Raw genomic sequence first — 25,878 nt, forward strand, 5'->3', positions numbered from 1 at the left:
AGAGTTTTAAACAACAGCAGGGAGAGATAAGAAAGCCTTCCTCAGTGATCAAAGAAAAGAAATAGAGGGAAACAATGGAATGGGAAAGACTAGAGATCTCTTCAAGAAAATTAGAGATACCAAGGGAACATTTCGTGCAAAGATGGGCACAATAAAGGACAGAAATGGTATGGACCTAACAGAAGCAGAAGATATTAAGAAGAGGTGGCAAGAATACACAGAAGAACTGTACAAAAAAGATCTTCATGACCCAGATAACCACGATGCTGTGATCACTCACCTAGAGCCAGACATCCTGGAATGTGAAGTCAAGTAGGCCTTAGGAAGCATCACTACAAACAAAGCTAGTGGAGGTGATGGAATTCCAGCTGAGCTATTTCAAATCTTAAAAGATGATGCTGTGAAAGTGCCACACTAAATATGTCAGCTAATTTGGAAAATTCAGCAGTGGCCACAGGACTGGAAAAGGTCAGTCTTCATTCCAATCCCAAAAACATGCAATGTCAAAGAATTCTCAAACTGCCACATAATTGCACTCATTGCACACACTAGCAAAGTAATGTTCAAAATTCTCCAAGCCAGGCTTCAACAGTACATGAACCCAAAGCTTCCAGATGTTCAAGCTGGATTTAGATAGGTAGAGGAACCAGAGATCAAATTGCCAACATCCATTGGATCATAGAAAAAGCAAGAGTTCCAGAAAACCTTCTACTTTATTGACTACATCAAAGCCTTTGACTGTGTGGATCACCACAAACTGTGGAAAATTCTGAAAGAGTTGGAAATACCAGACCACCTTACCTGTCTCCTGAGAAATCTGTATGTAGGTCAAGAAGCAACAGTTAGAACTGGACATGGAACAATGGACTGGTTCCAAATAGGGAAAGGAGTACGTCAAGGCTGTATACTATCACCCTGTTTATTTAACTTATATACAGACTGCATCATGTGAAGTGCTGAGCTGGATGAAGCACAAGCTGGAATCAAGACTGCCGGGAGAAATATCAATAACCTCAGATATGCAGATGACAACACCCTTAACGGCAGAAAGTGAAGAGGAACTAGAGCTTCTTGATGAAAGTGGAAGAGGAGAGTGAAAAAACTGGCTTAAAATTCAACATTCAATAAAAGAAAATCATTGCATGTGGTCCCATCACTTCAGGGCAAATAGGTGGGGAAACAATGGAAACAGTGAGAGACTTTATTTTCTTGGGCTCCAAAATCAACTGCAGATGGTGACTGCAGTCACGAAATTAAAAGACTCTTGCCTCTTGGAGGAAAAGCTATGATCAACCTAGATAGCATATTAAAAAACAGAGACATTAATTTGCTGACAAAGGTTCGTCTATTCAAAACTATGGTTTTTCCAGTAATCATGTATGGATGTGAGATTTGGATCATAAAAAAAACTGAGCGCTGAAAAACTGATGCTTTTGAGCTGTGGTGTTGGAGAAGACACTTGAGAGTCCCTTGAACTGCAAGGGGATCAAACCAGTCAATCCTAAAGGAAATCAGTACTGAATATACATTGGAAGGACTGATGAAGCTGAAGCTCCAATACTTTGGCCACCTGATGAGAAAAACTGACTCCTTAGAAGAGACCCTGATGCTGGGAAAGATTGAAAGCAGGAGGAGAAGGGGACAACATAGGATGAGATGATTGGATGGCATCACTGGCTCCACGGACATGAATTTGAGTGAGCTCTGGGAGTTGTTGATGGACAGGGAAGCCTGGCGTGCTGTAGTCCATGGCGTAGCAAAGAGATGGACACGACTGAGCAAGTGAACTGAACTGGATTGCAGGTCTGCTGTAGGACCTGTCTCTCCTCGCTCCGTGAGCCAGTCTGAGATGACCCAGGCTGCACCATCTCAAGCATCATCAGTGTCAGTGACAAAAGGCAAAGAGGAAGGAGTGTGGTGAACATCAATCCACAGTAGCTTTGAAAACCTCTAACAGGAAGTGAGACTTATCACTTCCACACACACTCAACTGGCCAAAGCCAGTCGCTGGCCATATCTGGATTCAAGAGGGCAGGGAAGGGTGACTCTACCCCATACCTGTAAACAGCCTTAATGATGACCACACACACGGTGTCTCCCATGGAGTTGGAGGTCAATTAATCTGTTTGACAGAGAGAAAAAAACCCATTCGGCTGTCCCCTGGGGGAAAGGGTAAGGAGGCCCTTGTCTTACAGAAATAAGGAGAAGTGGAGGTATGCATAAGGAAACCACAAATGAGCCCTGGATTCGTCTACAGAAGAGAAAGATGAGCCCAGGGGAAGAACAGCAATCCTCTGTGAATGAAAGAGGCCTGGACCCTCTTTGGGGTGGGAAAATAGAAACTAAAGGGGAGAGTTTACATTAATAGAAAGGAAAAGAATGCCTTAGCCACCAGATGGAGCGCGCAGATGGTTAAAGGTTATAAACTTTTGTTATATGGGAAGGAATATACCTTTTGGGGTCATCTCCCCCACTTGAGGAGAGTGATTTGTGGGTTTTTTAAGTGACAACATGCTGAGGCTAGTCTCGGGGCAAGCACAAGACAAGGCCAGAGGTTGCCAACGAAGCCCCGTTGCTGTCTACAGGCCAAAGTTAAGTTTCAAGTCAAGTTTTGCTTTCTTGATCTGGTTCCATCTAACCTACCCTGTATCCTGCACTGTGACCTGGTACCTCTCCAGGGGGCGGCTCCACTCCAGCCCATCATCTCCCATGGGCCGCTCAGCCCTTCCCACCCTGAATCCTTGGTCCCTGTCTCACCCACCTCCTGATCTCCAGCCCCAAGTGTCCACTTTCCACGTCTCCATCTCTCAATGCGTCTCCTCTCTTCAATCTGCATCTCAGAGGTCTTCATTCCCTTGAACCCTAAAATGAGGTTCACCCCTCTCTGTGCCACAGTCATCCCTTCACAAGGAATTGTCACATGCTAAAATCACTGGTTGACGAGTTGTCTCCCCTAAAAGACTGAGACCATCAAGGGCTGGGTGTAGTTTCTACTTAGCTTAACTTTTTGCCCACAGCCCCCATCACTGGATTTAACAGGAAATAACAACCATAATGACAGTGGGTGGGCTTCCCTACTGTACATGGAACAACAGACTGGTTCCAAATAGGAAAAGGAGTGCGTCAAGGCTGTATATTGTCACCTTGCTTATTTAACTTATATGCAGAGTACATCATGAGGAACGCTGGGCTGGAAGAAGCACAAGCTGGAATCAAGATTGCCGGGAGAAATATCAATAACCTCAGATATGCAGATGACACCACCCTTATGGCAGAGAGTGAAGAGGAACTCAAAAGCCTCTTGATGAAAGTGAAAGAGGAGAGTGAAAAGGTTGGCTTGAAGCTCAACATTCAGAAAACAAAGATCATGGCATCTGGTCCCATCACTTCATGGGAAATAGATGGAAAAACAGTGGAAACAGTGTCAGACTTTATTTTTGGGGGCTCCAAAATCACTGCAGATGCTGATTGCAGCCATGAAATTAAAAGACGCTTACTCCTTGGAAGGAAAGTGATGACCAACCTTGCTAGTATATTAAAAAGCAAAGACATTACTTTGCCAACCAAGGTCTGTCTAGTCAAGACAATGGTTTTTCCCGTAGTCATGTATGGATGTGAGAGTTGGACTGTGAAGAAAGCTGATCGCCGAAGAAGAACTGTGGTGTTGGAGAAGACTCTTGAGAGTCCCTTGTACCACAAGGAGATCCAACCAGTCCATTCTAAAGGAGATCAGTCCTGGGTGTTCATTGGAAGGACTGATGCTAAAGCTGAAACTGCAATACTTTGGCCACCTCATGTGACAAGTTGACTCACTGGAAAAGACTCTGATGCTGGGAAGGATTGGGGGCGGGAGGAGAAGGGGACGACCGAGAATGAGATGGCTGGATGGCATCACCGACTCTGTGGAGATGAGTTTGAGTGAACTCCGGGAGTTGGTGATGGACAGGGAGGCCTGGCGTGCTGTGATTCATGGGGTCGCGAAGAGTTGGACACAACTGAGCAACTGAACTGAACTGGGCTTCCCTGGTGGCTCAGATGGTAAAGAATCCACCTTCAAGGCAGGAGACCCAGGTTTGATCCCTGGGTCAGGAAGATTTCCTGGAGAAGGGAATAGCTACCCTCTCTAGTATTCTTGCCTGGAGAAACCCATGGACAGAGGAGCCTGGCGGGCCATAGTCCATGAGGTTGCAAAGAGTCAGACATGACTGAGTGACTATTATCTTTATTTTTCTTAACAACCATAATGACACTGGGTAGTAGAAACAGTCATGGTCACATTTATCGGGTCTTTATGGATTGGACCTTGTGATAAGGGTTTAAGCACATCATCTTTTCATCCATACAATCTTCTGATGAGTATTTTTAGCTTCACTTTATAGATGAAAAAATGGAGGCCCAGAGAGAGCAAGCAACCAGCTCCAAAACACACAGCTCTGGTGTCAAAATGATCTAAATTGAGACATCTACCTCTCCACTTAACTCCAGTGGTCTATTATTTCTTCAGAGTTCTCAGCACACACTACTCAGTGGCGGGACTCAGTATTCATCTTCAATCTTTCTAATGCCAAAGATTATGCTCTTAGACACAAAGTGTTTGCAGCAGAGGCTATCTATCTGTTCACTGAAATTGGCCTTTACCTCCAGGGCCACACAGTCCCAGCTTCCCGAATGTTAGGTTGACCAGGTGCCTAACACACGCTGGTGGGGAAGTGGGAGGTGGGGTGATGAACACCCACAGACCCAGACCATAAAAACTTCCCATGGGTTCCTCCATGGTCTTTCCCTCCCCATCCCTGCCACCAAGAATCGAGTGTCCACAGAGGACTCAGAGTTATAGATAAAAAGAGCCTCTGGACAGATGAGTGACTTCGTGGAGCAGAGTCCTCCCATGACCACTCCAGGCAAGTCTACCCCTCCTGCCCTGAAGCTGTGAGCAAGAAGTCAATGTCCTTGGCAAAACCATTGAGATCTGAATGTAAGACTGCTGAAGCAGTTCACCTCACCTTGACCAAAATGGGGCCCAATAGATGGCTGATCTATCTATCACTTTCAAATATCTAAAGTGATATTTGAAGCAGACAGTGAGTGGTAGGAGCTGTGTTATGTCAGCAGGGGTAGGGAGAGGGTCCCCAGGGATGCTTAGAGGAGACCCAACATCCATTCATCCCTTGACCATGAACCTGCAGGGCAGGGTGCTGACTACTCTGGGTGAACTAGCTGCTTGAAAGATGAAGGGAAGGCTGGAGATTGCTAAGCCATGTTTCCAGGAACAGGAAGACATAGGAGACATGCCTTCATGTTCTCAGAGCAGGGCTACTTGTGTGTAGAGGGACCAACAGGAGCAACTACAGAGAGGGAAGGAGTTATGGCTCCCGATGAGGCTGAAGCAGCCAGGTGGGAGAGAAAGCCCGTATGGCGGGCGGGACAGGCAGCCTGGGCAGCACAGAGGCCTCATGGGAGACCTGGCCGGGCTCATTCTCTAGCAGTCTCTGAAACACGAGCTGGCACTGTGTCCCAGCAGCTGGCTCCCCATTGCCCAGTCTTTTTCTCCATTTTCTTTCTCTGAACCCTCCTCTATCTGCCATCACTCACCTACTCTTAAGTCACTGCATTGGGAAGAGATTGATAATCCCCTGGGGCAAAGGACACCCGAAACCTGCAAGCAGATCATCCCTCTGCCCACCCACACATATTCTGCCCCATTTATTTGCATGTCCATACCCAGAATGCCCTGCTGGTCCGTGCCAAAGCCATTAGACACATTAGATGGTCCTTGCCAGCATCTGGAGACTGGAGTTGGCAGAGTTAGGCATCCCTGAAAGGGCTATGTGTTTACTTTCATGTAATTGAAATTGGGAATGAGTTGGTTTGCCTGCACCTTCAGTCCCCTTGGCTCAGATTGGCATGGGGCAAAAAGAAAACCAGATGCAACAAGAAACGATCTTTAAAGCCATGTGACCAGCTTTCAAGGTCCACATGCCGCTCACCAAGTTCATCCACCAGCCCAGACCTTCCATGTTGCAGCTCAGCCCAGCCGTCAAGAATGTGGCCTCTCTTAATTTTAAGGGTTTCAGGAGAAGTTTTCACAATCCAGATTCAGGATATTTTTCCACCCCTTTCCCTTCATTTCACAGTGCAACAGCTTCCTCTTTGGGTTCAGAGAGGGCAAGAAATTTGCAAAAAATGCACCCGGGCCTGATGAGCCCCCAGCCTCAGTCCCAGGGTCTCAGAGTACCCCCAAAGCTGCTGCTCCAGAGGTATCTGTTCACAGTCCCAGAGGGCAGCTTGGGGAAACCTGCCTCCTCAGGGTCAGTGAGGAAGGAGGGGCAGGCAGCAGGGGAACCACATCCAAAGAACAATGAGAAGAGAGGATGACGCGTATGTGTGTGGAAAGTGAGAGGGAAGGGGTAGATATTAGAGAAGAATACGAAAAACAGCAAACAGAACACAACCTCATGTTCTGCTTCATCCACAAAGGCTTCTTTTGTGCAGTGTGTATCAGACGCATCTGCCCATGGGAATGGAAAGTGCACCATCCCCAAATCAGATTTATTTTTTTTATTTTTATGTATTTATTTATTTTTGGCTGTGCTGGGTCTTCTTGCTGCACACGGGCTTTCTCTGGTTACAGCGAGCGGGGGCCACCCTTCGTTGTAGCACACAGGCTTCTCACTGCGGTGGTTTCCCTCTGTGGAGCGCAGGTTCGAGGTTTCAGTAGTTGTGGCACACGGGTTTGTGGCGCATGAGATGTGGAATCTCCCCAGATCAGGGACCAAATCCATATCCCCTGCATTAGCTTAGCTGCATTAGTGGTTAGCTTAACCACTGGACCACCAGGGAAGTCCCTCAGACAGATATTAAATAGCTGGGCGATCCATTCATTCAGTTCAACCTAACTTGCTCACTGAGTTGTCTGACACCATGGTGGTTAACTGGGGATGCACAAATAAAAGATGTGACCTCTGCCAGGTGGTGCCCGCGTATGTCAGCCTCGCCAGTAGGGGACGACTGCTTTCCGGGTGTCAGGGTGGGTCCCCCTGAGTCATCCATGCTCCCTTGTCAGGGTGGCAGCAGGCCTAACAGCCCAGGGGTAAGCGTGGACTCTGGGGACACAGGGTTCATGTTCAGTGGGAGGTTCTGCTGCTTTTGAGCTGAGGGATCCTGAGCAAGTTCCTTACCTCTGTGCCCCAGCTTCCTCACCCGCAAAACGGAGCTGAAAACAGAACCCACTCTTGGAGCTGAGATGAGAACTGAATGAGTTAACACGTGTAATGCTCTCCACACAGTGTCAAGCACTCAATAAACATTTAGCTATTGTTATCACTGCAGCTGGCCGCACATATTAACAAAAGTCATTGCCAAGCTTCAGGGAGCCACAACTGAGGCCACAGACCTGAGCAAAGCTGAACGGTTTTTACAAGAAACTAGACCATGAATCTGGCCTTCTTGCCAGGGCTCTAACCAGAAAATGAGCACTTGTCATGTGTATAGACCTTGGGATAAATTGATTATTGGAATAGTGATTGGCCAGGAAGTAATAATATCAGATCTTAACATTCAGATGAAAGGCCTGTTCCGGCTCCTTGGATTTCGGCCACCTCCCAGCTGTGGGTTGGAGGGCACATGAGGCAGGAAGGGGCTCACAACCTCCCAGAGCACAACCTTCTGGGATAGTACTCAGGCCCAGACCCAGGAAAGGCAGGGGTCCTGACATGAGGTCACTGTAACTCCAGACCCTTGAGAAAAGTAATCGGAGGGAGCACTGATCAAAGTCTCACAACCTTGACACCACCCTCTCCTTGGTGTCTTCCCACCTGCCCTTCCCCATCCCAAGCCTCAGGGTGGGGTCAGAGACAGACAGATTTGGAGAGCTGAGTCCCAAGTCCCAGGAAAACCCCTTCCTCTATTCCCCAGGATTAGACGATTAGGAGGAGAACAAAGGAGCAATTCACCAGTGGATTCTGCAATTCTCCCACGTCCGACTCAGCAACCGCTGAGTTCCCACCATCCCAAGAGGCTGGAGAGAAGGTGGGGGCCAGCTGGCTGGCCTGAAACAGCGTCTGTACAGATGCCTCTCCCAGAAACACTCCAGTGCCTTCTGTGCATACAGCTTGCGGTAGAAGGAAGTGTGTGTGTGTGTGTGTGTGTGTTTAGGTTGTTCCAGGAAAAGTCAGAGATGAGGGACATAAGTACCGAATCTTATAAGAAAACCTTCCATAGATCCTCTGTTTGGAAAGATGCCTGGATTCCATCCAGTTTTCTTAAATCCAGAAGACAGCCAAGGACCAGGCAGAATGACTGATACAACCCAACACCCCCTCCAACTATTACATACTCTGCAAAAGATACATTTTTGAAACCTTTGGAAAACAGAGAAAATTTTTTTTCATAATTTCATCATGGGTAGTACTTGAGGTATATTTCTTTCAGTTTTTTCGATAATACATGTAACTGTCATCCAATTCAGTCTTTACTGGTTGCTCAGATGGTGAAGAATCTGCCTGGAATGCAGGAGACCCGGGTTGATCTCTGGGTCAGGAAGATTCCCTGGAGGATGAAATGGCAACTCACTCCAGTATTCTTGCCTGAGAAATCCCATGGACAGAGGAGCTTGGCGGGCTACAGTCCATGGGGTCACAAAGGTTGGACATGACTGAGCAACTGAAGAACAATAGTCAACCAATTCACAACCAATTCTTTCTTGGTCCTGTGATATCTTCTTGTTCCTATCATTTTATCACAAGCAGTTTTCCATGTGACATATTCTTCCCATCCTGGTTTCTTATGGAATGGAGCCCAGTTTGAGGACTGGTTATTGAAGGGCTTCAAGGTGATTTTAAAAAGGGGCAGAAAACCAAAGGAGATCTTTGGTTTGTGTGTTTAAGCTCATGAAAGGTTATTTCCAAACACAATATGGAAGGCACTGTCTTCTCCATTGTTTTACAGCCTGAATAAAATAAGAGCAAAGCAATGAACACTGAAGCTGTGAAGGAAATCATGCTATTAAGATGATTATACTTTAAAGTGGATTAAAGTTCCCTGGATCTTTCTGCCCAGGGTGGATTGTGGTCACTCCTTTCTGGGTTCCAAGAGATGCACAAATGTGGCTCCTCTTACCAAGAGGATTTAGTATTTGAAGGTTTTTAATGGGCCCTTTCTTCAGTACTTATTTTCCACTGTAAATTAAATTCATATGCATTCTCATTTCCTAGAACATACCTTCTCACCTCCTAAATATCCATGCCCTCTCTTTCTCCTTTTTTTTACAGACTGGGCATGTTCCAAGGAGGCGGTGTAGAGGGAGTCTTAAAAATACCGCTTTTCCTCAGGAATTGAAGACTTGTTGGCAAGCATAACTTTTAGCCAGGGTGAGGGTATCCTGTTTCACAAGTCCTTAGTTTCGACCCTCTTATTCTTTAGACAGAAATGCCGGAAAGGAGCTTGATGAGATGTCTGAAGCAGAAGGGTGTTGATTAAACAAAAAAAAGAGGTGTGCTCCTTAGGTGAAGAAGCAGATACTACTTTGTGGGGGAATAACTATTGGAGAGGTGAAGGTCCATGTGGGAGAAGGAACAGAGAAGCTTCCAACCTCAGCACGTAGAATTGACACATCTTGCCGCTCAACTCCCTGGTTGGTCCGTAGAGCGGGGATGGAACACCAACAGCCAGACCATCCTCACTCTCCAGTCTCCAGAGAGGTGTCAGCTGTCACCAGCTGGGTCCAAGTACAAAGGACCTCAGCTCTATGGGGTCCTCACAGCGCAATCTACCAGTTGCCCTGGCACAGTTTTCCCATGACCCACAGAGTTCAAGGAAGAATAAAGATGGTGGCAGTTCCCTGGTGTTCCAGTGGTTAAGACTCCGTACTTTTCATTGCTATGGATCTGGGTTCAATCCCTGGTCGGAGAACTAAGATCCCACAAGTTGCGTGGTGCAGCCAGAAAATAAATTTTAAAAATAAAAATAAAATAAAGATGGGAGTGATCACAGTTTGGAAGAAAAGAGGCTCTCTTTTGCAAGATTAGTTGCTAAAGGCCTCGGATGAGAGGAGAAAGGAGAATATTTCACAGTTACGCAGTTATCATTGGCAATTTGGGGAACTGACTGATACCATTAATAATTGGTCCCCTCCACCTCCTTTCTTTGGAAGGCCAACTCCCAACTTGGCTTCTGCCTTTGGTGTCTGAGTTCTCAGGCCTCTCATCCAGCTGCTCGGGGAAGTGCCCTCCTGACTAAGGATGAAGCAGGGAGTGGGAGATGAGGGGTGAAGCGGATAGTATAGGTCTCATAAAAAGCCCAAGCCAAAGCTGAAGAGAAAAGTCAACGTCATTTTCCAGCTTGCAGAGCCACTAACAGCCCCATCTGGAAAGATGTTGTTGCAGGCCTTAAGTGGTTGGGGAGGCTCAACACTGCAGGGAGAAGGAGTTGGCAATTCTTCCAACAAAATGTCTTTTAAGTCATAACATACCAGTAGTCGGAAAAAAGAACCTCAAAGCTCATCTCAAAAAGTCCTCCTTCTGAGATGAAGGCATCCAGGTTTAGTCAGCCTAAATGGTTTCTCCAAAGTTCAAGCCGGAGCCAGGATTGCAACCACAGTGTTTTGAATCTAGCCCTAGGCTTATCTTTGTTACTCCATGTTTACCTTCACACCACCAGTGTGTAAGCCCTCCATCCTCTCCCAGAAACAATGCCAAATGCATCTTGCTTTAGAGTGAGGATTATTTCCCCTGCAGCAGGTGGCAAAGCGTGCTGCAGAGCAGAACATCAAGTCTCTCGGGAAAATCTCAGGAAAGGGGCAACTGGCCAAGAAATAAGGAAAGAGCAACGACATCCAAACAGTTGCAACCAGAAAGGTTAAAAGCTTAGGGTGGTGATGCTAAAGCTTAAGAACGCTTCTGTTCCAAGCAGAGCCAAAGATGTAAGCATTTGTGTTCCGTGCTCCCAAGTTTCCTTTTCTCTGCCTTTGTCCCTCTCAGACATCAAGCTCCTCTTCCTCATAAGCAACATTTGTTTTTCAGGAAAGATGTTAATGAATGCATCCACTTGAAGCAGAATTGACTGAACATTCTCTCAGGCAGATTCTCTAAGATGTCAGAGCTAGAAGGGACCAGGACTCACACTGCCAAGTTAGAATGGGGGAAAAAATGTTTTTAATCTAGAAACTAAATACTAGGTATCATCATCACCCACACCCTGGACCAAGGATGTAAATCTAAGCACTTCTCAGCCTTTCCAGCATATAGCAAGCCCTCAGCAGAGGATCACAACTCAGGGCTAACCCCAACTCTGCCTGCCTTCTCAGGAAAGCTTGACCTAGGTAGGTATTTGCAGGATCAAACATTATTTTGTGCGTACATCCTTTCAGGATACTCTGCCACCGCTTTACCTCTGGTCACCCTACAGATCTGGAACCACATCCCATTCAGGACATCATTATCCATCTTCTACTGGAACCCAGGGTGAATTAAGATGGGACAATGTGTCTCTCTCCTCTTTCTTGGCCACCACAATAGCACTCCACACTGCAACTATATGCACATGGCTTTGTTGAAGAATTAGGGAAAACTCAAAAGGAAATGGCCATCTAGACTGGTCAGACTTTGAGTGAACTATGAACATGGAGTCTCTCAGCTCCCAAGGGACAGGATCTAACACTCAGGCTTTCACAAGAAAGAGCTCATCTGCGCAGGTCTGCCATATATTGCACAACTCCGGGAAGCAGCATTCACATAACCGTGTAACACCTCCTTGTGCAGGGCCTGGTCTACAAAAATAGAACAGCAGCTTTGCCTCACCCCTAAGTGGACCTCGCTGCACTCAGGTTATTCACATGGCCTTTAAACACCACTTCTTCAAGTCTCTGTGTCCTAAATGCTATTCTTCTTCAGAAACCTTTCTCTCCTTTGCATACAAAGAGATGCCAGCTCCCTAAATCATTCCTATGGTTTACAGTCTCATGTACAGCTATGGGAGCTTCCCTGGTGGCTCAGCGGTAAAAAATCCGCCTGCAATGCAGAAGACTCGAGTTCAATCCCTGGGTCAGGAAGATCCCCTACAGGAGGGCATGGCAACCCACTCCAATACTCTTGCCTGGAGAATCCCATGGACAGAGGGGCCTGGCGGGCTACAGTCCACTGTGTCACAAAGAGTCAGACACAGCTATAGCAACTGAGCACACACACATGCATGTACAGCTATAGATGAGCCTGTGTGGTCAACATCAGTGTGTTGGTCATCACTGAGTCTCAAAGACTGTAGGAAAATGGGCTCCAGTCCTGCAAGCAGTGAATATGGATCCTCCAGTTCTCCTACCAAGGAGAGCTGTCCTAAAGGCAAACATTAAGCGCAAGAGAGGAGGAAAAGGGTGCTATACAAACCACAATGGATAAGGTCTCTAGCTCCACCTTTATGGTCAGCAGGTACCCACTGTTGTGCAATAAGCATTTGGTTTCTTAGGGGCTCTCTCCCATGGACAGTCATGTCCCCAAAACATGGGATATGTGTGTTTCTCCATCAAGTCAAAAAACTTTAATAATAACCTACATGACTTCCCAGATAGCAGAATCTCTCTCTAATATATGCATTCTCAACTGGGCATATATCACTGCGAACATTAGTTCTTAGGGGGATTAAAAATATCTTAGATATTACAACGATTTGGGCCTTCAAAAGGTTAAAGTATATGAAAATATACAGAGTATACAGCAGAGGAGAAGAAATGATGAAAAAAACCAATGCTTAAAAAGACTACTTGCATGCGTGTATGCCAAGTTGTTTCAGTCATGTCCAACTCTTTGCAACCCTTTGGACTGTAGTCCATCAGGCTCCTCAATCTATGGGATTCTCCAGGCAAGAATACTGAAGAGGGTTACTATGCCCTCCTCCAGGGGATCTTCCCAAACCAGGTATCGAACATGCATCTCTTATAACTCCTGCATTGGCAGGCAGGTTCTCTACCAGTAGCGTCACCCGAGAAGCCCAAAAAGGCCATGTAGGGGAGTAATGACGAGAAAACTTGGGAAACACTGCTCTAATAGAGGAGAAAAATGGGGGTGAAGGAAAGTTGCAAGTTCTAACTGCTATGATAGTTATCATCATCATAATTAAGAACGTTTTGTCTGCATGCCCTAAATTAATCCTCCTGACAATCTTCAGGAAGAAGGACTATTATAGTCATTTAAGATGATGAAATAGCTTTACAGGTATTGTCCAAGGCCACACAACTAGCCATTGGCAAAGGCACAGTTCCAGCCAAGTACTGTCTGACTCCAAAGTCCATGGTCTCAACCATCCTTGAATGCTGACTGCATCATCAGCCCAGTAGAAGGAAGGTTGGCAAGAGAGCAACCCATCTTTAGATTCTACCATCTACTCCACCAACTCAAGTCTACCTCTAAAACCATGGAGGACAGTTAAGTTCTAAGGAAGGAGACAGACAAGTCTGGGAAAACTCTGGGTCGAGTTGAGAATGAGAAGGGAGGGAGGTGGCCCCACTCTCCCCTGCATCTGCCTCCTCTTCCTCTACTGGGAGGCATGGAGCCACCAGGACTAGGATCCTGGAACCTGGGGTAAAAAGAGAAGTGAAAAGGAGGGAAGGTGGTCCCTGCTGTGAGCTCAGTTTCTACTGCTGAAACCCAGTGCAGGGCTGCAGCCAAGCCCCAGGGATAGGGTGACCTCTATACAAACAGAACTTCCCTAGGCAGCGCTTCTGCAAATATAAACACAGATTCACCACGTGATGGGTTCAACCAGTTCATGTAAACACTAAAGGGAGGAAAAAAAAAAAAAAACTCAAGGGAAAAAATATGCTCCAACAAGATGAAGCAGGGTCCTGTGACTCAGAGAGTGGAAGGTCAAGAGCTAAAGGGCTCAGAACCCGCTGGGCCTGCAGTGAGGCCACAGAGATGCTCTTGCTACTTGGGCGCAGGGAGGCTTGATCCCCCCCACAGTGTGGGAAAGTCTGACAGGAGCAGTGAAAATGGGTGGTTTTCCGTGGATATCTGAAGCACATTGGGTTAGACTTTCCATGGAAAACAGAGGGTAGTTCTGAAGCAGGAGGGCCTACAGGTAGACACCAGGAGGACTTCCCCATGGCCAGGTGCCTTCGTGGAAACAAGGTGCCTCAAGAGATCTATCTAAGCTTGGGAAGAGCCGACTGCTCCAAAGGATAAATTCTGAACAGCACACTCTTCCTCCCTACCCCACACCCCTGACCCTGATGTTTGTTCTGACAAACAGAACACTCTCCGCCACACCCCCATGCTCTCAGGACAAATGCTAGCAGAATATCTGGGTGTTTTGCAAACAATCCGTGCTGCCCCAGTAAGAAGAGCCAGCTCTCCAAAGCATTTGCAAATACCCTGCTCTCCTGGGCCAGGAGAGTTTTGACAACACTGCAGCTCGGTCTTTCCAAGACATCCATTACTCTAAAATAAACCAGCAAGGAGGAGGTTGGCAGATGGACCCCATGATGGTGCGGAGGCAGGATGCTGTGTGCTGGTGCTACGGCCTCCCCAGCATTTCCAGAAGCGGCCACAGAGCTCAAGGACATCACAATAGTCAAGTCAGTGAGAAGGCTCTGACTCTGGACTGAACCAAGGGGACAGTGGGTTCCACTCTAGGATCTACCACTGTGTTGGGGTTCATTCAAGCAGGAATCGCCTCCTATACAGCTCAGCAGGAGACCCAAGGGCCCACCTGACTCAATGGGAACTGAAATAACACCAAAACTCAGTTCAGTACAGGAATGGAGGTGGGACGAAGGGAGGGAGACCTGAGTAGGCCCAACCCAGAGGGGAATCAAAGGGCCTGGGAGGCAGTATAAACAGAGAATAAAGACAGGTGGATTTCAATGTTTTAACAGCAACAAACCCTTGTATGTATGTACTTATCGCAAATGTTTACTTTTATATTATCACATGCAGGCATGTAGGACTATATATAGGGGCCAAATCAATAATAGATAAGTCTTACAACAGAAGATATTTGGGGCAACCAGTCCCTGGCCCCACCGCTTCTTATCTGTATAACCTTGGGCAAGTAACAGAACTTCTCTGTATCTAAGCTTTAGAATGGGATTAAGAATAGTGCATATCTCATAGAGTAGTTATGAGAATTGAAGAAGTTAATATTTGTGAAGCGCTTAGAACAGTGCCTGGCACATATCAAGCGTTACTAGTATTTGTTAAACACACAGAGACTCAAATGAATTTGCTTAGCATTTAATGCCTAACTATTCCGCACTCTATTTTCTTTCATTTATTTACTCAATAAATATTAATTGGGTGCCTACACCTGACCTGTCTCTTGAGAAACCTGTATGCAGGTCAGGAAGCAACAGTTAGAACTGGACATGGAACAACAGACTGGTTCCAAATAGGAAAAGGAGTACGTCGAGGCTATATATTGTTACCCTGCTTATTTAACTTCTATGCAGAGTACATCATCAGGAACGCTGGGCTGGAAGAAGCACAAACTGGAATCAAGATTGCCGGGAGAAATATCAATAACCTCAGATATGCAGATGATACCACCCTTATGGCAGAAAGTGAAGAGGAACTAAAAAGCCTCTTGATGAAGGTGAAAGAGGAGAGTGAAAAAGTTGGCTTGAAGCTCCACATTCAGAAAACTAAGATCATGGCATCTGGTCCCATCACTTCATGGCAAATAGATGGAGAAACAGTGGAAACAGTATCAGACTTTATTTTCTGGGGCTCCAAAATCACTGCAGATGCTGATTGAAGCCATGAAATTAAAAGATGCTTACTCCTTGGAAGGAAAGTTATGACCAACCTAGATAGTATATTAAAAAGCAGAGACATTACTTTGCCATCAAAGATCCGTCTAGTCAAGGCTATGGTTTCTCCAGTGGTCATGTATGGATGTGAGAGTTGGACTGTGAAGAAAGCTGACTGCCGAAGAATTGATGCTTTTGAACTGTGGTGTTGGAGAAGACTCTTGAGAGTCCCTTGGACTGCAAGGAGATCCAACCAGTCCATTCTAAAGGAGATCAATCCTGGGTGTTCATTGGAAGGACTGATGCTGAATCTTAACTCCAATACTTTGGCCACCTCATGCGACGATTTGACTCACTGGAAAAGACTCTGATGCTGGGAGGGATTGCGGGCAGGAGGAGAAGGGGATGACAGAGAATGAGATGGCTGGATGGCATCACCGACTCGATGGACATGAGTTTGAGTGAACTCCGGGAGTTGGTGATGGACAGGGAGGCCTGGCGTGCTGTGATTTATGGGGTCGCAAAGAGTCGGACATGACTGAGCGACTGAACTGAACTGAACTACATGTCAACTTCTATGCTGATATTGCAGCTGTAAAAATGAGCAAAAATAACCATGACTTACCCACTCTTTAGGCTCAGAGTCTAAATGTCACTCTTTGGATGAGTTTTACCCCCAAGCACCTCCAAATCCATGTCAGGCTAAACCAGCCCACCCCAGATCATATCTTGCCTAGGGGCACACAGTACTGAATGCAGGATCTGAAAAGGAAAATTGCTTGTGGTTTTACAGCTGACCCAGGCTTGTGTGCAGGAGAGAAAATTGCTGGAGTCACCAGAATGAGCCCCAAATTCTGGAATGCAGATGGCTTCAACCCAAGCTGAGCTGGGTGGTAGTTTCAGTAGATTACCTTCCTAGTAACCATGCCAGCTTCTAGCTGACCTTCTTCCACTGTAGAGGCTAAAAACCCAGAAATTACATTTCTCAGGTGTCCAACCAGCGAAGGTTGGGGATGCAGCTTGGGACCTATTAACCATATACACTCATTTAAGACTGATTTGAAACCAAATTATGAGAGAAGAGAGGATCTGTGTGGGATGCATATTCAACTGCAGCAGACTGGAGCAAATGCAGGGGCGGGGTGAGGGCAGCCGGCTGTGGCGATGCTAACTTTCTAACCACAGAAGAGGCAGCAGTTCCCATGGGGGTGCAATTCTGCAGTGTGGGTTAGGCGTCATTCCTGAAAGCTCAGTCCAGAATCTTTTTCTTCAGCCATTCTGCTTGGCCCGTGATATATCTATGCATGCCCTGCATGTGTGCATACTCAGTTGTGTCCAACTCTTTGAGACCCCATGGACTGTAGCCTGCCAGGCTCCTCTGTCCATGGGATTTCCCAGGCAAGAATACTGGAGTGGGTTGCCATTTCTTCTCCAAGGCAGCTTTCCTACCCAGAGATCAAACCTGTCTCTTCTATATCTCCTGCTTGAAGCCAGATGCTTTACCACTGAACCACCAGGGAAGCCCCAATATCTATATTTCTTTAAAAATCCTTTTCAGCCTGTACTAGTTGGAGTGGTTTTCACTTTTGGCAACTAGAAATGGGAGAGCCTATTTAAAACTGACCATCCCTAACAATGTAATTACAGTTGAACCAAAGCCTAAACCTAGTGAGAAAACTGTATTCCCTAAGGAAGGGGTCCCCAAACCCCGGGCCAAGGACCCATGCTGGTCCGCACACAGGAGAGCAGCGCGCAAGCAAATGAAGTTTCATCTACTGCTCCACTTCATCACTCCCCGTTGCTCACATTACTGCCTGAACCCTAACCCATGCCCTAACCCACACTCGCCACATCCCTAGAAAAACTGTCTTCCACAAAACTGGTCCCTGGTGCCAAAAAGGTTGGGGACTGCTGCCCCCAAGGAACAAAGAAGGAAGACGCCAGTTTCTCTAGCCTTTGGCCAGCACCAACAGTAGGCGCTGGCATGAAATTCAACAAATCCCTACCAGGCATTTGTCTTTACAGTAAGCTTCCCTGCTCACCAGACAGAGAACAGTTTGGAAGGTTTTAGCTGCACAGGGCACAATGAAGTAGTAAATTTACACAATGAAATAGAAACGGAAGAGATGGATATAACACTGTATTCTTTCTTCCCCTGAGCTCTTGTCATGCAGGACTTCTTTCTCTCAAACACATCAAGTGTATCCATGCCCCAGGACCTTTGTACTTGCTGTCCTAGCTTACGGAAATGACTTGCTATCACATTTCCCTGTTCTTTTTCATGGCTCTCATCAGTTACTTTATTGCTTTATTTATTTGTGTGTTTATTATGTGCTTTCCCCCATTAGAGTGTAAGACTATGGAGGTCAGGAGTTCTGACTTGTTCACACTGAGTACCCGACTGTAAAACATGCTTGGCACACAGTAGGAGTTCCAAAACAAATCTGTTGACTGACTGATTTGTTCACTGACTCTTCATTCTTCAAACCTACTTCCTAAAGATCAGAGGGAGAATTCCTTAGTGGTCCAGTGGTTAAGACTCTGCGCTCCCACTGCAGAGGACACAGGTTCAATCCCTGGTTGGGGAACAAAGTTCCTATATGCTGTGAAGCACAAGCAAAAAGGGGAAAAAAAAAAAATCAGAGCCATCTGAGTCAACTGAAAGGGCCCAGGCTTTGGGGTATGAATTAAATCCCAAGTACATCTTGAGAACAAAAGGGGTTCATGGGTTAAAACCTAGAGGTTAACGGCAGGGAATCTTTCTCCCCTGAGAAATTAATAAATTAAATCAGATGGAAATAAATTTAATCTTCTCCTTCTCCCCTTATTATCCTAATTGGTTTGATTTTGTGGCAACTTTTCAGCATTCTCACAACGGAAAGCAACCCATGTTGCGTCGGTAGCCCAGAAAGTAATTATCCTGTGGTTTTATTCTAATTCACTAGCAGACACTCTCTTTGGCTTTGAGGACCCCTGAGAGTAAAAAAGTAAATACTGAAGATTAGGAAATGCTTTTATCATTCTTTGTGCTTTTTAAAAATTAAAAGCTATGATAAAACAATTAGGCATGATGATTATCTTTTTTTTTTTTTTAGCTAAAAAAAGAAAGTATGATTTAGAATACAAAGTAAGACATGAATAAATAGAAGCAAACATTTAAACACAACTGGGCATCTCATTCGCTGACCTTTAACTGGCTTCAAATATTGCTGAATGCAGCCTTGGTTTTACTCCAGAATTGAGTAAATTAAACTCTTTTTGATTATCCTAACTTGGACATAAAGTCTCCCCAGGGCTTATCCCAACTCTAGTGTGCTTTGTGTCTTCCTAGCAGTATTTTATTTTGCAACCAAAAAAAAGTTCAAGGAGCTTCTATCCAGCTTTAATCTCTTTGTAACAAAAAAGACTTTTAGTATCCTACTTGCAATTTATTAGAGAAAAGTCCAGTTTGTCCTTTTAGGCCCCCAAGCTCTTTTTCTGCTTCCTTTCCCACTCTGCTGCCCACCAAAAAGAAGATGTTAAGTCAAACAAATGTTTTTCAGCTTCTCTACAACTTCACTTTGAGATTCCCAACCAAGAAATACCTGTAAACCTGCAGATAGTCACTCCCACACTGCCAGGAAATATCTGCTGTGGCTAAAAAGTGTCCTGTTAAGAAAGGAATCTGAAAAGACATGATACAAATGAATTTATTTACAAAACAGAAACAGACTTACAGGCTTAGAGAATGAATTTATGGGCTTCCCTGGTAGCTCAGACGGTAAAGAATCTGCCTGCAATGCAGAGACCCGGGTTTGATCTCTGGATTGGGAAGATCCCTTGGAGAAGAGAATGGCTACCCACTCCAGTATTCTCGTCTGGAGAACTCCATGGACAGAGGAACTTGACGGGCTACTGTCCATGGGGTGGCCAAGAGTTGCACACGACTGAGCGACTAACACATGTACTTCCAGCTGTCAGAGGGAAAGAATGGGGAGAAAGGACAGTTAGGAAGTTTGGGATGGACATGTACACACTGCTATATTTAAAATATGTATAACCAACAAGGTCCTACGGTATAGCACAGGGAACTCTGCTCAATGATATGTGGCACCCTGGATCGGAGGGAAGTTTGGGGGAGAATGGATGGATACATCTATATGTATGGCTGAGTCCTTTCGCTGTCCACCTGAGACAATCACAACATTGCTAACTGGCTATACTCCAATATAAAATAAAAAGTTCAAAAACGCTGTAAACCAGAAGGAAAAACAGAAAGAAAGGTATCAGTTATTGCCCCTTGACACCAAGCTAATTTTAAACAGGCAAGAATGCTCTTTTCAAAGGTATGGAAGCAATGTCTCTACCATGTCTGCATCCCACCCGTTGCACCTAAACTTATCTGTAAGATCCTTTGAAAGCCCTGAATAAAGCAACAACACAGAGGCTAGCACAACTGCCAACAGAAGGAAAAGGTACCGGGGACAGACACCAAGCTGCCACAGGCGACTCCTGCCCCATCCATGCCTCTTTGTTCTCAGTTTGATGGTGTGGATATCAGGGGTAGAAAACACTCCTCCGTCCCAGAGCTGTGAGGTTTAGTCCACCCCTCGCCAGGCAATGGAGTAAACTTTCACAGCTGTCACCCTGAGTCAGTTCAGCCAAACAGATGTTGACAGGGTGGCTTACGGAGAAGAGAGCTAGGGGAGGGAGGGGAGGGGACTAGGAGTGGGGAAGGGAAAGGGATGCAGCTTTGAGGTTCTGGCTCTCAAAGGACATGCCAGGTCTGCGATTTCTATGGCATCCCTACTTCTGACTTGTCTCTCCCTGTGCACTGGAACATCTACGTGCTGTGATCCTTCTATGTTGTACAGCTTCGATTCTCTGCTATCCCAACCTTCTCATCCTTCTTCCTTCTAGATGGTTTCTCACGTTTGGAGAAACCTCGGTGTTCATCTAGTACGGCAGTTTATAGGTTATACGTGCATGCTAAGTGGCTTCAGTTGTGTCTGACTCTTTGTGACCCCCATGGACTATAGCCCACCAGGCTCCTCTGTCCATGGGGATTCTCCAGGCAAGAATATTGGAGTGAGTTGCCATGCCCTCCTCCAGGGATCTTCCCAACCCGGGAACCTGTGTCTCTGACATCTCCTGCATTGACAGACGTGTTCTTTACCACTAGTGCCACCTGGGTAACCCTTTATAGATTATGAAAAGTGAAAGTGAAGTCGCTCAGTCGTGTCCGACTCTTTGCAATCCCATGGACACCGGGCTCCTCCATCCATGGGATTTTCTAGGCAAGAGTACTGGAGTCGGTTGCCGTTTCCTTCTCCAGAGAATCTTCCCGACCCAGGGATCGAACCCAGGTCTCCTGCATTGTAGACAGACGCTTTACCATCTGAACCACCATGCTGCTGCTGCTGCTAAGTCACTTCAGTCGTGTCCAACTCTGTGTGACCCCATAGAAGGAAGCCCACTAGGCTCCCCCGTCCGTGGCATTCTCCAGGCACCATACAGGACAGTAAAATGTCTTCCAAAGTTTAGGACCAATGGGGGAGAGGGAGGAGGGGATACCAACCCTCATTTTCTAACTATAATATTATGAATTCTGATAATAAATATATATCTGGTCTTTGTCCATGTTTCTGGCACACACCCCCTAAACCCTTGACATTTCCCAAGAGATAAAAGCCATAAAGATGTCTTCAGTGACTTCTGAACAGCACTCAAGCATGGGGGCGGGTTGCCTAGAGAGCCAAAGGTGATTAGAAGGTTGAAACTTTTAGTCCCACCTCCTTGGCCTCGGGGGAACTGAGAGAGGCTGGAAGTTGAATCACTCACCAATGGCCAATGATGTAACCAATCACGCCTACATAATGTAGCCTCCATAGAAACTCAGAAGAACAGCATTCAGAGAGCTTTGAGGATGGTGAACATGTGTTGCTGCAGGGAGAGGACCACAAGGAAAGGACACGGAAGCTCCAAGTCGCTTCCCCATACCTTGCCCCGTGCACGTTCTCCACCTGGCTACTTCTGGTAATTTTTTGTAAGAAACCAGTGATCTAGCAAGTAAAATGTTTCTCTGAGTTCTGTGAGTCACCCTAGCAAATCAACTGAACCGAGGGAGGGGCCGCTGGAACCTTCAATCATAGCCCATCAGTCAGAAGCACAGGCACACTGGCATCTGAAGTAGGGGTGGGGAGGGCTCCGAGGAGGACAGTTCTGCGGGATTGAATCCTTGACCTGTGGGATGTGATGCTATTAATCTCTCCAGGTAGTATCAGAATTTGGTTAATTGGTGACATTGGAAGAAAGACATACACACCAGAACTGGATGCAGAATTGGGATCATTGGTAAATGCTATATAGGTGAACAGGCTTTCAGAGGCAAATAATGGGGAATCCAACTCAAACTGGATCCAGCAGTATGGAGATTTACCTTCTCATATCACAGGAAGAGCAGAGCATGGCTTCAGACAAGGTCACATCAGCATCCTTGCGACACCCTACCAGTGGCAATGGAGACAAAAAATTTTCACACCCAACAAGAGGAAGCAGAGAAATCTCTGCCCCAGACATGGAATATAAATCTTTCCATGATCTAATCTGATTGGGCTAATTTGGGTCACTTACATAACCAATAGCTGTCACCAAGTTAGAACAGTGGTTCTCAAATTTTTTTCCCCTTGGGACCCCTTTAATATTCTAAAACTGGACACCAGAGAGCTTGTGTTTAGGTGGATTAAAGGTATTGACGTGTATTGTATTATAAATTAGCACTGGAAAGTTTTTAAAACATTTGTCAACTTATTTTAAAACAATAATAATAAACTAAGTACATGTGAACATATTTGTTATTTAAAAAAAAATTCTTGTTAAAGCTTAGCGAGAAGTGTAGCAGTGTTCCACATTTTTGCAAATCCCTTTAATTTCTAGTTAATAGAAGACAGCTGGGTTCTCATATCTGCTTCTGCATTCAATCTATTGCAATATCACATGACAGTTAGCCTCTGGAAAAGTCTAGTGTATACTCATAAAAGAATGAGAGTGAAAAGGCAAATAATGGCTTAGAATAAAAATAGGTCTGACCTCCCAGACCCCCTGGAAGGGTCTCAGGGACTTGGAGAATTGGTGCCTTAGACTATTTGGAATTGCCCTGTGAAGCAGGAGATGAAGTGAAAATCTGAACAAAACTGAATTCCATTAGAAAAAAGGAAAGAGTCTGGGTTTCAGTAGCAATCGACAGCAACTCCAACACTGATACTGAACACACACCAGCAGACAAAACCCGCTGCCATCTACCGTCTCCTATGCTTCATTTCTTCCGAGCATTTTGATATTAAAGACAGAATATGAACACAATTTGGAGTACAGAATAGTAGTCTGGATTGATTACAAAAAAATTTATGAAACACTGACTACAACGATTGGACATGGGAGGAAAGCCGAAAGAGAAGATCCAGATGGTCTCTAGCTTGAGGAGCAGGCGAACAGAATGGCATGGACTGAAACAGAGAACCAGACAGGGAGCAAGTTTGGGGCAGAAATGATGAATTCCACTTTGAATACATTGACTAGGGTCTGGGAGAAAGCCAAGTAGAGAGGTCAGGACCCAGTGCAGAGATTTGGGGCTGAGGGAAGAGATCCTAGGCGAGTGAATGATGACTGAAGGCTCTGTAGTAGGGAAAGGTGCCCTGCGGGACCGCACAGACAGGAGATGAAAGACAGCCCAGGGAGAATCCTGAGGACTGCCATCTTTAAGGGCGGGTAGAAGAGGAAAGACGGGCAGAGGATAAGGAAGAGAAGTTGCCAGAAAGCTACAAAAACATGCTCCAATCCATGGTCTTGAGCGCATTCAGGAAGGGATTATTGATGACGAAGCAGGTGTGACTAAGCCAGTTTACAGGGCTTCCCCGGTGGCGCTAGTGGTAAAGAACCTGCCTGCCGGTGCAGGACACATAAGAGACCTGAGTTCGATCCCTGGGTTAGGAAGATCCCCTGGAGGAGGGGCAACCCACTCCAGTATTCTTGCCTGGAGGATTCCCCATGGACAGAGGAGCCTGGTGGGCTACAGTCCATAGGGTCGCAAAGAGTTAGATATGAATGAAGCGACTGAGAGAGTGAGCAAGCAAGAAGTCTGTGAACGCGGGCACAGAACCTCACTTTCTGGCGACCTTATTGGCTAGCCTCTTGCCTCCAGCCTCCTCCCTATTTAAAAAAGCAAAACAAGAAACCTGCATAAAAGAACTTCTAAGAATATTTTTAATGGCCATCTAATCTTTTGCCCCACGGATGTACCATCATGTAATAGGAAGTACTCAGAATACATTAGCAAGTGAAAAGAAAAGAAAAAAAAAAAAAAACAAGACGCCAAACAGTGTAAGGAGACTGCTGTTTGGGGGTCTGCCTAGACACTTTGCTCTAAGTGTGTCCATGTGTGTAAGTTGACCCGCACAGGGTTGGATGAAATGAGGCCCCGGGGGTGTGCTTGGTCAGGATTTGGCTCTTCAGTTCTATTGACTGCAGCTGCTAGCTTTGTAAGCTGGTGAGACTTTGAGGGGGTGGTGGGAGGATTAAGTGCCAGGTGGCTGGAGAGGCTGAAGATGAGTTTCTTGGGAAAGAGAGAGAAGAGAAAATGGGACAATTTCCACCAGGATTAAACTTTGGAGAAAGCTCACAGATGTTTAAAGTCTACAGAAAGGGGCAGAATTTGCTGCAGAGTGTGATGTAAACACCTCCATCATTTCCCTAGATATTCTGGAACAATCTACTTCACTCAGCAATGATTTAGGAACTGGCATTGGATAGGACTGGGGACCACAAGAACTGGCCCCCAAAGGGCACAGAACAGCAACCATGAAGGCAACCCAAGGAGGCTTAGCTATGCGTGAGTTACAAAACCAAAATATCCATAATGCATGCTAAGTCGCTTCAGTCGTGTCCGACTCTTTGTGACCCTATGGACCATAGCTCACCAGGCTCCTCTGTCCATGGGTTTCTCCAGGCAAGAATACTGGAGTGGGTTGCTGTGCCCTCCTTCAGGGTATCTTCCTGACCCAGGGATCAAACCCATGTGGTTCTCTACCACTAGCACCTCCTGGGAAGCCCAACAGCCATAATAATAATAATACTAATAATTATCATATTTTGAACACTTTATACCAGGCAGTACTCTAAATACTTTATATGTATCAACTCACTAAATCTTCATCACAGCCTTATAGCATAGCCACCATAATTATCCCCATTTTACAGATGAGGTAACTGAGGCAAAAAAAAAATTTTAGTCATTTGTAGAAGAACACAAAGCTAGTAACTGGCCTAACACCTTGCTGAGAGATTTTGCTTTTATCCTCTCAGTAAACTAAGCAATATGCCTGCTAGAAACTAGAACAAAACTTCAACCACAGTTGTCTCTGGGTTTTAAGAACATGGATGATTTTTCTTTATTTATTTATGCATTTTCTCTATATTCCAATTTTTCTCTAGTGATCGGGGTAACTTTTTTAATTAATGAAAATAAGAAAACATGTTATTTCATCACCAATTATATAGACATCAGTTGCAACTGATCAGAGCATATCTGAATCCTCTCTTTAGAAAGATTTACATTTCAATGAGCAGCAAATTCATAAATGGAAGGAGTGTGATCTCTCATCAGCAACTATGAGAAACGAGGGGAAAATGTCTCAGACTCCGAAGGCATCTCACTGCCCACCAACACCTGGACTAACTGTGCTCCAAAGAATAGCCCCCAGAAAAAAGGGAATTGAGGGGATGGTAACCCCCAAATGTAAGCAAACCCTGCAGGGGCCACGGCTGTAACTGAATCCTGTACTGGGGGCGCTGCAGAGGGGTAGGCTAGTGACCTGAATCTGAAACCTGGCATCCTGGCCAGGCAGCATGTGGACAGTTGGAGCTGAAGAACATGTGAACTCTGACTTGTCCATCTAGATACCCCTTTAGTTTAGCACAGTGTCGCATCATAGGGCTCAGTGAATGTTTCACGAGTTAGTTAATATGATTTTCATTTTCACAAATGACCGGCAAAGAAGGGAAGAACAAAATCCACATCCAGGGATAACACTGGGAGGAACTTCCTAATCTAAAGCATGTGAAACCAAAGCATGGGGTCCAGAGAGAATGAATTTGCCTCCCTGGGG

Source organism: Moschus berezovskii, chromosome 2, assembly GCF_049115385.1.
Source record: "Moschus berezovskii isolate FMDL1 chromosome 2, NW_MosBer_1.0, whole genome shotgun sequence".
NCBI lineage: Eukaryota > Metazoa > Chordata > Mammalia > Artiodactyla > Moschidae > Moschus > Moschus berezovskii.